At 37.0% G+C, this 14,310-nt stretch overlaps 1 protein-coding gene across 4 annotated transcripts in view; it reads right to left on the bottom strand.

Moving 5' to 3' along the window:
• TIAM1 (TIAM Rac1 associated GEF 1) overlaps positions 1-14,310 on the bottom strand; it is a 320,249-nt gene that overhangs the window by 255,967 nt on the left and 49,972 nt on the right. The gene's annotated exons all lie outside the window — the stretch shown is intronic.

Here is a 14,310-nt window from a genome sequence, read left to right as displayed (position 1 = left end):
TAAAATGGTTTTATAAATGAACCAAGAATGCTACAGGAAAAACTGGAAAAGAAGCAAAAATTATAGGAGAAAAAACTGGAAAGCAAATTAATAGCTAGGTGTAAAGGGTACAAGACTTTGCTCAAGCAATTGGAATGCACCAAACAGAAGTTAATTACTTCATGAGGCAATAAGAAATATTAAAGCAAAGTCAGAATGATGGGGTACAGACTTGGGGAACCTCCTCGAACTTCCCTTGAATCTTCCCACTTAATCTGGCCTTTCATACTCAAATCTGTTACCCCTGGCCTAGCTGGGCCCTCCATTGTTGGTTACCTCTTGATTGCCCCAACTGCTTCCCACCCAAGCCCTGCATTGTCTGATACCTCCCAATTGCCTCCAGCTGTTTCCCACCTTTGATTGCATTACTAGCTACCCCAGTCTCATCAAGATCCTCCCTAAACCCTCCTCCCAGACTACCAGACCACCTCTAGATCTTTCCCATGGACTTTCTGTATAAAAATTCCATCTTGCCTCCATGAAGGTGCTCAGATTCAATCCAGTTCTGACTCTGTCTAGCTGAGATTCTGTCTGGCCCACTTGTTAATACAAGTATTACAAATGCTTGGGCTCCTTAAGAGTCAACCCAATATGGTGAACCTTTAAATAACTGTGTTTTACTTTGACTGGAAGAAGTCAACTCGAATTCATTCAGCAGGACCCAGTGTGCCAGTATTTTGAGGTCCCAAGCACCCCAAACCTCAACATGGCTCCCAGACCTTTAAGTTACTCTCATAATAAAAACAACTGTCCTGGAAAACAGACCATGAATAGATCATTTGAAAATTTGAGACTATGTGAAAGCAGTGATGGAGAAAAACAGAGAGTACAGATATAATATTTCAAGAAATCTTAAAAGAAAACTGTCCAGACCTCTTAGAATCAAAGGACAAAATCAAACGAGAAAGAATCTACCAATCACCTCCTTAAATAAACTCTTAAATGAACACTCCAAGGAATGTCATATCCAATATGCAGAGCTTCTAAATTTAGTAGGGGGGTGGGGAGAATAGTGCAAGCTTTTTTCAACTACCAAGGAGGAATTGTCAGAATCACACAAGATTTAGGAGTCATAACTACAAAAGGGTGGAGAGCTGGAAATAAAATATTCCACAAGGCAAAAGATAGAGTTTTACAAATAAGAAAAACATTAAAATTGAGCATCATCCTATAGGAGAAATAAAAGATTTTTAATGAAAGGACTTCCAAGAATTCCAGATGATAAACTCTGAAATACAAACCCCAAAGTCAAGAGAAAGATAAAAAGATAAACATAAACGATCCTAAGGGGGTAAACAAGGATCAATGGTTCACATTCTAAAAGAGGTGATGATATATGTGTTTCCTCACAACTCTGTTATCATCAAGAGTCACAGACGGGATCTAATTGTGCAGAGGGCATGGGAGAAGATGTGTTTTGAAGAGATTGAAAGAAGGAAAAAAAAAAGAAGAGGAATACACTGGGAAGGAAAGGGGTACAGGAAGGATGGGGAAATTTATCTGATGTAATCAGTGTGAAGAAAGGTAGAATGTTAGAAAACTATATAAACAAACAGGAAGGGGGGTAAACAGGTGAATTGGTAAAGGGAGGGAAAATACATACCCACATACACAGGGTACAGAAATATATTTCACTCAATAGGGAAACAGGAAAGAAAGGGGAGAAGAAGGAATAAGAAGGGGAGTAAGTTAAGGGAAGAATTAGTGCTAAATAAAACAGAATCCATCAAAGGAGGATCAGTCTTACAGATGGAGTTAAAGGAAAAGAAAGGATAAGAACCTGTGTTTGGGCACTAGATGAAGGAAAGAAAAGACAGAGGAACAGAAGTAGACTACAAACCTAGAACACTGGTGCTGAGCACAGTACTCTTCTATCACTCTTTATAAAGACAGGGCAGGATACAAAGAGGAAAAAAAGGGATGAGAATAGAATAGAGGGAAATACACAACAATCGTAACTGTGAATGCACAAACAAAATCAATGCAGCTAAAAGTAGAAGAGAAGCAGGTAAATCATAGGGGGGGATTTTTCTAGTAGGTTCCTCTGATAAAGGTCCCATATCTAAGATATATAGAGAACACATACAATTTTATAATAAGAAGCATTCCTCAGTTGATTAATGATCAAAGTCTATGAACAGGTAGTCTCCAGAGGAAGAAGCCCTGGATACAAAGGTTCAGTTGTTCAGTCATGTCCAACTCTTTCTAATCCCATATGGAGTTTTCTTGTCAAAGATACTGAAGTGGTTTGCCATTTCCTTCTCCAATGAATTCTCCAGCAAAGACAGGTTAATTGACTTGTCCAGGGTCATATAGCTAGTGAACATGAGGCTGGATTTGAACTCAGGTTTTCCTCACTCCAGGTCTAGTGCTCTATCCACTGAACCACACAGTTGGCTCCAAGCTATAAATAACCCCATGCAAAAAAATACTCTAAATCAAAAATATAAATTTTAAAATGTTTCAAAGCACTAATAATTAAAGAAATACAAATCAAAACAACACTGAAGTTTCATCTCACACACATCAGATTGGCAAAATTGTCAAAAAAAGAAAATGACAATTTTTGGAGGAGCTATAGGAAACAGATACACTAATGCACTGTTAGTAGAACTGTAAACTGGTCCAGTCATTGGGCCAAATTTTTGGAAAGCAATTTGGAACTATGCTCCAAATGTTGTTAAACTCTTTGACCCAACATTATCTAGGTCCATATCCTCAAAGAAAATGGAGAAAAGACGTAAAGGAGCCCACACATATCTACAAACATGCTAATAGTAACTCTTTTTTTTTTGTGATAACAAACAATTGGAAGGGGCAGGTAGGTAGTGTGGTGGATAGAATAACAGGCCTGAAGTCCGGAAATCTCACTTTCCTAAGTTCAAATCTAGCCTTAGACACTTACTTTGTGACCCTGGGCATGTCACTTAACCCTGTGTCTACCTCAGTTCCTTATCTGTAAAATGAGCTGGAGAAAGAAATGGCAAACCACTCCAGTATCTTTGCCAAGAAAACCCCAAATGGAGTCACAAAGAGTCAGCCATGACTGAAACGACTAAACAACAGTAAAAGAGTTGGAAATAGAGGGAAGGAGGGAAGAAAAAGAGGGAGACAAGAAAGGAAAGGAGGAAGAGAGAAAAGGATAAAGGGAAGGAAAGAGAAGAGGAAACAAGGGAGGGAGGACAAGAAGAAGTGAGGGGGAAGAAAGAGAGAGGAGAGATAAAAAGGAAGGAAGGGAAGGAGGAAGGGAGAGAGAAAAATAAAGAAAGAAGAAAGGAAGAAAGGGAAGGAGGAAGGGAGGGAGGAAGGAAGGAAGCACCTATTATATGCCAGGAACTATACAAAGCACTTTACAAATAACACCTCATCTGTTCCTCACAATAACCTTACGAAACATGCTATTATTATCCCCATTTTATAGTTAAGGAAAGAGAGACAGACAAAGGTTAGGTGACTTGCTTAGGGTCACAGCTAGTTAAGTGTCTGAGACCAGATCTGACTCAGTTTTTCCTGATTCCAGGCCCAGCAACACTATCACTTATCCCACCCAGCTGTCCCTCAACGGAGAAATGACCGAACAAGTCATACCATGTGAATATGATAGAACAGTATTGTGCTGTATAAAAAAAATCACGAAGGGAAGGGTTTCAGAGAAACCTCAGAAGAGCTATAAGAACTGAAGAATGAAGAGAACAGAACCTGGAGAACAATTTATGCAATCACAATATTTTAAAGACAAACAACTTTGAAAGATTTAGGAACTCTGAGGAAGGAATGACCAACCACCACGCCAAAGGACTCATGCTGAAAACACTACCCAACTCCTAATACAGAGGTGATAGGACTCAGAGAGTAAATTCATATATAAATATATTTTTGACACAGAAATTTGTTTTGCTTGACTATACAAGTTTGCAATGGGTTTTGGTTTTTCTTTTTCAATGGGGGGTAAGGAGGAAGCAAGAGGAAGAAAAGGAAGGACTTTCATTGATTAAAAAATTTAATTTAAAAAACGTTAATAAAGAAGAGGAATGATGGACATTCTCAGAGCACATGTTAAGGCAAAAACCTACTAAAATATTTCTGGAAAAAGCAGATATTACTACACCAGCAAAGAGTAAACTATTCTCACAGATACATGCCAATGAATTTTCCTCATGTAACTGAAAGTCATTTACCACCAGAGAAGGGTCCATCAAACAATGAATATCCTAAAGCAGAAGCAAAAGAACCTCTAAAGGTGACACCAACGTGAGCTCAGCCAAAAGCACATTGACAAAGATAGGAACAAATGGCTATTGTAAAAATTTAATAATAGAAACAGAGGGTTTATGATGCAGGAAAATATAATTAGAACTAGAAATTACTGAAGAACTTTCCTTAAGGAGCCTGGATTTAGTAGTGAATTCACATTATTTAAAGAAATGTTAGAACATGCAACACAACACTAAAGGCAACAGAAATTTAGCACCTATCAAATGCTTAGTAGAATGTGAACTGTTGGCTAGAATTATACAGTAGGATCTCAGTATCTTTGACAGACCACAAATCTCCGTACTACAAATAGAGATGGCAAAATGTCTTCAAGAAACACTACCAGGATTGAACCATTATCCATGACTAAATTGTTGACATAATTGCCTGGCCATAGCATTTATCCATAAAAGCAAAGGACATAGAATTTAACTTTTAACTAATTTCACTATGCCAATTAACAAAAAGCTTTTAAAATACAGGGACCCAATCAAGAAATCAAAACCATGAGAAAAAACACCATGGGAAAAGAACAAGGTACATTTGATCCTTAACATACTGCTACTAAAATTTTCCTGAGGATGCTTTCAGAGAGCTTATAAAAAGATGAATATACATTCTAATACATTTATTCAATTATAAAAAGCAATTATCCACCTGCTGAACATCCCATAGAATATTAGATGTAAAAGAGTAATTACAGAAAAGTGTCTTGTCCCAAGACCATTTCCATGAAAACCCCACTGAACAAAATGAAAACAAGATTAGTATTAATAATAATAATTTATACCCAATGAGATACACATTCTTAACACACAATGAAAAACAGAGACATCTGTAATTGAAATCTAAATTAAAACAGATTAAATGATTTTAAAGGAAAAAAATCAATGTCTTGAGTTGACTCAATTGAGACTTGATGAAGTAAAAAAGTTCAGGAAAACCAGCTCAAATGTCTCTAGGTCACAGCAATGAAATCTCTGTATTTATATAGGTAACAGTGTAGACAAGCTATTTCACTGAAAGAAAAACTACAATAATTTACACATCTTTTTCCAGAGTTACATAGTCTGGTTTTTTCATGTCTATCCAATATATGAGAATTGTATTATAAATAATAATGACAATTCAGTACCTAAGTTTAAAATGGAAGAATTTCTGCTTAAAGTAATCATTAGGTCAAGTTTTTTAATGGGGAAGAGGGTAGAACCCCCATAACACCATGATGCTTTTAAAGCTGGAGCAGGCTACATTGCTAAATTTCACAACAGCACTTCTGGGGTTCTCAAGGGGAAAAAAAATAGGATTGAACATTCTCTCCAACAGAATTTAAGCTCCCTGAATGCAGGGATTGTTCTGTTTTTCTCCTTGTGTCCTTAGTGCTTACCACAGTACCTAGGACAATAAATGTTTTTGAATGAATGATGCGAAATTGTGCATATGAGAAAAATGAAGCTTGGAAATTTACAAGGTCATCAGATGAGCAAAGTTCAGCCATCCAATTTAAGTAGATTCAATGTTTTATCAATTGACTTATTATTATTACTGATTACAGTAAATTGCCTTATTACTATTATTACAATAATAAAAAGGATAGTAGTACTTTACCATGTACAGGATTCACCCATTAGACCAGTTGCTAAGCCCTACACATTCTCCCTCTACACATACTTCCCATGTCTGTTTCCTTCTTTCTGTTTTGTTCTCCTCCCATCTGTATTTCTGACTTTCCGGACTTTGCCACCATGACTGGACTGCCTTCTTATCCTGGAACTTCCTTCAGTGTATGGGGCTTTCTCACCCAGAAACACCCCAGTCCCATTCTTCCATTGGCAGGTTCCATCTGGGAGACTCCATTTTGGGCACAGGCTGAGACTGGTCATGCTTCCAGCCCCTCCCAGCTGTGCTTCTGACTCTCTAGACTTATCCACTACATCCCTCATCTCTGACTTTGCAGCTCCCCCTTATGTGCTATTAGAATGAAGCTTCCTTGAGGAACTACCTTTTTTTTTTTTTTTGCTTGTGATTGTATCTTCCATGCTTAGCATGGTGCCTAGCACACAGTAAACCCTTCATAAATGCTCACTGCCTACCTCTTGCCTACTTACATTATTATCACCTTACTTCAAGTCCTTATCACCTCTCACTTTAACTACTACATTTGGAATCAGGAAGACCTGAGCTTGAATCCTGCCTCACAAGCCTCCTAGTTGTGTAATTCTGGACAAATTACTTAACCTTTCTCAATCTCAGGTTCCTAGATAACAGAGGTAATGTGCTTTGCACCTTATTAGCTAACATTATATATAATAGTGTCCTAACTGGTCTTATTGTTTCTTGAAGCTTTCCTGTCGACAAAGGGCTGACCATGTCAACTCTTCTACTCAAAAACCTTCAGTAGTTTCCCAGTGCCTCAAAGATAAAACTAGAGGATAGCGGCATCCAAGTAAAGCAGACTCGTGAGGAGAGTCAAGGAAAAAGCTGCTGGAGAAAAAGTAACGAAGCACAGACTTGGGGAGACCCCAGCTTCCCCCAATAAGGGCAGCACTGAAAGAGAGTGAAGACAGTACTGAAAGTACAAATGACAAACTGGAGAGGAATGAGGGGTTTTTTCTATGAGTTTGATGTGAGTCATGTCTATTTCCTTGCTGTGTAAGTATAACCGTTTAACGTTTTAAAGCTTTGTGAACCCAAGTGAGGTTAACTGCTGTCTATCTCTGGAAGAGTGTAAGAGTTGGATGTGAAAAGGGTTCACCTAAGTGAATAGTCATAGAAGTGAAGCCCTCTCTAACAGAAAGGAGACTCAACATAGCAAAGGTTCACTGGACCTAGAGATGGAAGGGACTTCTCAGAGGTCAACTCTGCCTTATAAATAATAAAATTGAGGTCCAGAAAGGCTAAGTGACTTGTATCCACTATGCACCAGGCAATGGACCAGGTGACTGAGGATAGGAAAACAAAAATATCAAGATAAATCTTGCCCTCTAGGAACTTACTTTCTTTTGGAGAAAATGGCATGTACATCTATAAGTCCAGAATTTATGCAAAGTAAATACAAATTTTGACAAGGGAACACTATTAGCTAGAGGGTTTAGGAACAGGGAAGCTCACTCAAGATGAGCTTTGAAGGAAATGAGGAAGTCTAAAATGCAGAGGTGAGGAGGAAGGACATTATAGGTATTGGGACATCCCATACCATGCTGCAGGGAAAGGAAAAGGAATGTCATGGAAGAGAAAGAGGAAGTAGGACAGTCTAGCTAGAAGGCAGAGTATATGAAAGGGAGGAATGCTGTAAAATGGGGATAATATCATCTACTTCCCAATGTTGCTACAAGGACCAAATAAGGTTTTATTTGTAAAGTGTTTTGCAAACCTTAAAGCACTGTATAAATGCTATCATTATTATTATTACCTGAAAATAGGGACAGTAGTATATATGCTGCCTATCTCACAGAACTGTTGTGAGACAGGTTATGTGTTTAAAAAAAAAAAAATTCCTTATCCTTTGGCCAAACATAGCTGAAGGTCAATGACAAAAACAAGTCCCTACATACAATATTTACTTTTAAAAAAAAACAACACTTTTAGCTATCCTAAAGAACTGGAAACAAATGAAGATGTCCATAAATTTGGAGGAAAAAATAGCTTGCCATTTCAGTCCTATATTTATATTTTAAAAAGTAAATATTTATAGTTTTTTATTTTTATATTTTTCCCCCTGCAACCTCCTAAATTTCCCCCTGCATCCTGCTCCCTACCTCCTCACAGAGACCTATGCCTTATAACAAAGAATTTTTTTTATGAAAAAAGAGAAAGAAAAAAGAAGAAAAAGACATCTGACAATGTACGTAATGATTTACACCTATGGAACACGTCTCTGCAGGAAAGTTGAAGGGGTGGTCTTCTCATATTTCTTCTTCCGGGCCAAGCTTATTTGCAATTTTGCAACATTCACTTTCAATTGTTTTGTGGTTATCATTCTTTTCATTTACATCGTTGAAGTCACTGTGCATGTTTTCTTGGATCTGTTAATTTCACTTTACATCATTCTATGTCTTTTCATATGTATATATTCACTGTCTATGATAACATAGTAATATTCTTTTACATTAATCTACCACAATTTGTTTAGCCATTTCCCTACTCAGCTATCTACTTTGTTTCCAGTTTTTTGCTATCACAAAAGATGTTGCTTTAAATATTGGGGTGTCTATAGACTATCAGTATCTCCTTTGAGGTATAGCACTAGCAGTGGACTCTCTATGTCAAAGGATATGAACATTTTAGTCACTTTATTTGCACAGGCTGAAATTGCTTTCCGGAATGGTTAGAGAAGCCCCAAATTTTATAGATGAGAAGACTGATGTTCAGGAGGGGTTGAGAGATTTGTCAAAGATGACAATGCTATTAAGTAATAGTGCTATGATATGAACAGCCACTGATTCCAAACCCAGTAGATCTGTGACCACATCAATGCTGGCATCTCCCCCACTGGTACAGTTCCTAACTTTCATACTTTCTCATCCTTTCTCATTCTTGTTCAAATTATTCCATAAAACCTCCACAGAAGATTTCATGGGTACTAGTGAAACTCAAGCAATTCTTACCCTTATCTTCTAGTACTTGACCAGCCTAGCTTTTTTCCAATCATTTCTTTTCTCCAGTGACATTCCTTAACCATATTCTTGCATATGAGTCATCATGGGAATATACTGTGTCTACTTGAACCCCCAGACACATCTCTTCAATGCCCCAGATCATATGCAACTTTGATTCTTTAGAGACTGTGATATTTCAAAATTCATACAGCATATAAAATCACTGAAGAAGATCTATGGGCTCTTTTAAAAGATACATTTTTTTATACCAGGGATCCATTTCTGATCATTAAAATCATTCCATACTTTCCAAGGGGCAACCCAATCCACTTTTTTTACTCCTTTTCAATCTCAGATATATCTGTAGACATATATGGAATCAACACAGTGGTATGGTCTAGTCTGTATGGTAGGTATATTCCATCTATTTGATTTTTTTCTATATGGATTGTTAGACTAATCTCTTTTTAACAATTATAGATCTCATGAAGGAGGTCCTATTCCCATGATACAAACTGCCCACAGGGATACATAGAGGACCTCAAACATATGGAAGTCCCTTTTCCATATGGAATATGCTAAAGACATCCTTCATGACAGCTGAAACACCTTTGGGCAAGTACATATCTATTTAATGCTTATGCTTGACAATAAATAAGTAGAGGGTTGGAATTATCTTTGCTGGTACTTTATCAAGAATCAAGATATTAACATATGCCAGAGAAAATCCTTGCCAGAGAAGACCTGACAAGGCTACATTCTGTCCTATGAAGTCAAATGCTTAGTTTGTACTCGGTAACAGTTGGATCTTGTATTCTTTCCACCTTTCAGTCATCTAAGCGACTATAAAAACATAGTTTGATGTAGAACATTATGTGCAAAACTCTTTATTTTCCTCAGGAATATTCTGAAGGATGGATGGATGTATTATACATGTACACAAATATACACCTGTACACATATATAGAATACATATCCTGCTGAAAGATGATATAAAACATGAACGCTGAATGATGTTACAAAACATGATATAGGTAATGATTTATAAAATATTTGCATGTGTAAATATGTGTATGTATTTATACACACATACGCATAGTATCCCTGAGGGAAAAAAAGAGAAGAGGAAAGGTTTTTGAACATATTAGTCTACATCAGACTATGATTGAAACCTTTCCCCATCATGTTGTAAGACGCTATAACGATGAGAAAGTAGGCATCTAAGTCAGTAATTAATGACGTTTGGATATTAATACCTATGATTTTCCATTATTCTGTGATTTTTCTCCCTGAAATAACTTGTAATTTCTCAAGACTATATCACCTCCAGCACAGATTATCTAGGTGTGAACATGTGGTCTATTTCAGTTGCACACACAGATTTAATCTTCATGTCATTTCAGCTTCCTTATATATCTATGTGAGGTCCACATGTAGAGGTTTGTTACAGAGACAGCAATACCTGTTCCATTTCAGCCTTTTAGTCTGTAAGCCTTTATTAGGCACCTACCATGTGCCAGGTACTGTGCAAAGAGCTAGGGATACAAAGAAAGACAAAATACAGTCCACACCCTCAAGAAGCTCAGTCTAAAGAAAGAGACCAAACAAAAAATGTATGTAGAAAAAAGATACATACATGAAAAAAAGGGGAAATAATTAATAAAGGGAAGGCATTAGAATTAAGAGGAGATTGGGAAAGGCTTCTTGTAGAAGGTGAGGTGTTAGCTGGGACTTGAAGAAAGCCAGAAGAGTCAAGAAGCAGAGATGAGGAGTTAGAGTATTCCAGGAATAAGAAACCTGAAGTGGAAAGGTAGAGTAACTCCTATGTGCAACTGTGAGAAGGCCAGAGTCACTGGAATGGAGAGTACATAAGGGGCTAAGCAGAGGTTGTGTGAGGTACAATAAGACTGAGAGGGGAATAGGTCATGAAGAGTTCTGAATACCAAACAGGATTCTATATTTGATCCTGGATGTGATAAGCAACCACTGGCATTTACTGAGTATGGGAATGACAGTCAGACCTATGATTCAGGAAAATCACTTTGACAGTATAATGGAGGATATGATGAGAGACTTGTAGAAGGTAGACCAACCAGCTAGTTACTGCAGTAGTCCAGATGTGAGGTAATGAGGCTACCACCAAGAATGATGGTAATATCAGACGAGAGAAAGGGGCTTATTTGAGAGATGTTCCATAGATGAAATCTATAGGCCTTGGCAAAAGATTAGATACAGAGGGGGTAAAAGATATGTGGGGTAACGAGGAGTCAAGGATGGCATCTAGATTGCAAGCCTGGGTGACTAGGAATATGGTGGTACATTGACAGAAATGGGGAAATTCAGAATAGGGGTGGTCTGGCAGGAAAGATAATAAATTCAATTTTGAACATGATGAGGCCAAGATGTGTAAAAGGGACTTAGAGGTGTGAGTCTGGAGGTCAGCAGAAAGGTTAGGGATGAATGAGTAGATCTGGAAATCGTTACCATGGAAATGATAATTAAATCCATGGGAACTGATGATATCACCAAGTAAAAGAATATAGAGGGAGAAAAGAAGAAATTGACTTTATAGAGGGAGTTTCCTCATATGGTCATTCCCAAGACCAATGAAATCACAAGCTCAGTCTTTACTCCTATCCTAAATACAATATAGTTGATTTCACTTTTTGTGGTGTTGACTGCTAAGTCCCACAACTGCCAAACCTCTTCTGGAAGAAGGTATTCTTATTATAAAGAATTGTATTATTATAAAGAAGTGCCTTAGTATTCTAAAAACTTCTGTCCTCTTATTTCTCAAATCTGAACCATATTTTTAACACTGGTATTTTTCCCTTCATACATTTTACACTGAAATCATGGAGAGCAAATATATATACATATATATGTAGATATCTATTTTAATATATATTATGTTGAAATGATTTAACCCTTTTCGTAGAATTTCTCTATTTCAGCACCCTCAACAGATCATGGCTTTTATACTATTATCATCTTAATGATTATCTTTCTGTGCTTATCATGTTCTGTGTAAGCCCTGATAAACAAGTGTTCAATGAAATGAAGTGTTATGTTGGTTTTAGGCATAGAATAATGTCAATTTCAGTTAAGTACTGTTCTCTTGAAGAAAGTCTTATCTTCTGATTCTTTACTCGCCTTTGGAAATTAAGCTTCTGGAGAAAAGGAACACACTGTGTATTTTTCACAGGTTCTGTGTATAACAGTTCAAACATTTGTGTATTCTAAATAACTAATTATAACTAACAAATTCAATTTGGCAAGATTCTTAAATGCAAGGCTTAAATGATTTTCTCCCTTTACTTGGAAAAGAGGAGCCTAGGATTCCCACAATAACTAAACGAATGGAAATCTGTGAATCAATGTTTTTCGCAGTATTTATTTGCTGTATTTAGATTCGTTGGGTTGTTTCCTTATTTTCCTTTTATCAATCTCACTAGTTTCTCTGTAATGCTTTCCCTGTGATGAGTTCTTTCCTATCCATCTTTGCTGGTATTATGCCTTCTTTGCTTTGGCACATTTATGCTACTCTGAGATGACAGAGTGGAGAGCTGCTCCTGTTCATCTTGCTGTAAGTTGTCCTTCCTTCTTAGTTAGCTGTTTTGGGGGGCTGGATGAGAGTGAGAGATGGAATATTACTAACCTTTCACTCATGCTTTTGGCCAAATACTACTTACTTCCCTTCTGTTCCTGATAGCTTTGGAGCAGACCCAGAGCTACCTTATCATTCACTGCCAACAACCTCCTGTCTAAACCAATGAGACTCATTCTACCCCAGCTAGATCAGTTATGTAGCAGGCAATGGCATATGTTGCAACAACTCACGGTAGGTCCAACAGCATAATGAGTAAATAGAAAATACTGGGCATAGCTAGAAATTATAAGCCAGTCCTTGAGTAGGTTGTTTTTTTCCCCCTTCTGTGGGAATTACCATGTAGAGAACTGTTTCTTTTTCTCCTTTTCTTGTTGTTTTTATTCTATACATTAAAAGTATATTTAGTGTATTTCTATTTTGTGGTGGTGAGAGAAAGCTGGATTAGATACAATCTCACACGTGGCAATCTTACTGAAAGTTGTTTTTCCAAAGCGTTATTGAAACTTTTTGTTTTCTTACATTTCATTTTATGTACATACACACACACACACACACACACACACACACACACACATCCTCCATTCCAAGATCCACTCACTTAAAGAATAAAAAAGAGGGGAAAAAATCACTTCAGCAAAACTGTTCAATACATCTGATAGGTAGAAGTATACAGAGAATGGCTTTACATACACACACACACACACACACACACATATTTGTGTCTAATGGTAGCCATCTCTAGTGTGGGGGAAGGAGGGAAGGAAAAAATGAAAAAAATTTACATGATTATTATATGATTAAAAGGAATGGCAAGTTGTACATAATAGATTTGCAGTTCCATGTGCAAAAAACAAAAACCTACATTGACAAGGGGGATACTGAATCAATTAGGGAGATGCAAAAGGAATGCCTTGCCTTAGTGAGAGCCCAGTTGAGATTTTTTAACATAAATTAGTAGTGGATCCATTCAGCCAGGTATTGTGGTTTTTCTGCAGCTTTGTTCAGCAGTACATGAGTAGTAAAGGGAGATGAAGTGAACAATCCAAGGCTAAGGCTTAGTAAGGAAAGATCTTTCATAAGACAAAGAGGCAAAGGACTGAAGAGAAGACAATGGAAAGGTTTATTAAGAAGTCAAAATGGGAAATGGAGGATAATGTAGCCAGTATGGGGGTAACTGCCTGGAAAATAAAGTGAAGAGTAGAAGGATAGGAGGTCTTGGTATGGACAAAGAATAGGGTATACGGTTACAGGCGGTTACGAAAAGCAGAATGCAAGAGATTGTGATCAGAAAAAGGAATTTTAGAATTCACGAACACAGAAGTGGAACATTTGTGGGTGGTGGCAAGATCAAAGGTATGGATATTTCTGAGTGTAGCTAAGGTGGGATAGAAGAGGCCATGAGAAACACTATTCCCATCTTTTGTCATCTTTGCTAATTTGCTGGATGTGAAGTGAAACCTCTGAGATGCTCTGGTTTGCATTTTTCCTATTATTAATTATTTGAAGCAATCTTTCATATAGTTGCTGTGTGGTCTTATATATTTGAGTTTCCTATATATTTTATTTATCAAACCCTTATCAGAGATGTCTGATGGAAATAATTTTTCCCAACCACTTCCCTTTATCATTGTATTAATTTTATTCATGCAAAAGTTTTTCAATTTTATAAAATCAAAATTTTCTATTTCATTTTTTGTGACTGCCTCTATTTCATGTGCGGTTAGGAATTCTCTCCCTAGCTTTAGATGTAAGCGGTACTTAATTTGTTTCTCTTTTAATTTTTATATATTAGAGTCTTTAATTTTCAAG

The sequence above is a fragment of the Notamacropus eugenii genome, chromosome 5 (genome assembly GCF_028372415.1).
Source record: "Notamacropus eugenii isolate mMacEug1 chromosome 5, mMacEug1.pri_v2, whole genome shotgun sequence".
Classification (NCBI taxonomy): domain Eukaryota; kingdom Metazoa; phylum Chordata; class Mammalia; order Diprotodontia; family Macropodidae; genus Notamacropus; species Notamacropus eugenii.
This window is presented reverse-complemented; position numbering and strand designations above follow the sequence as displayed.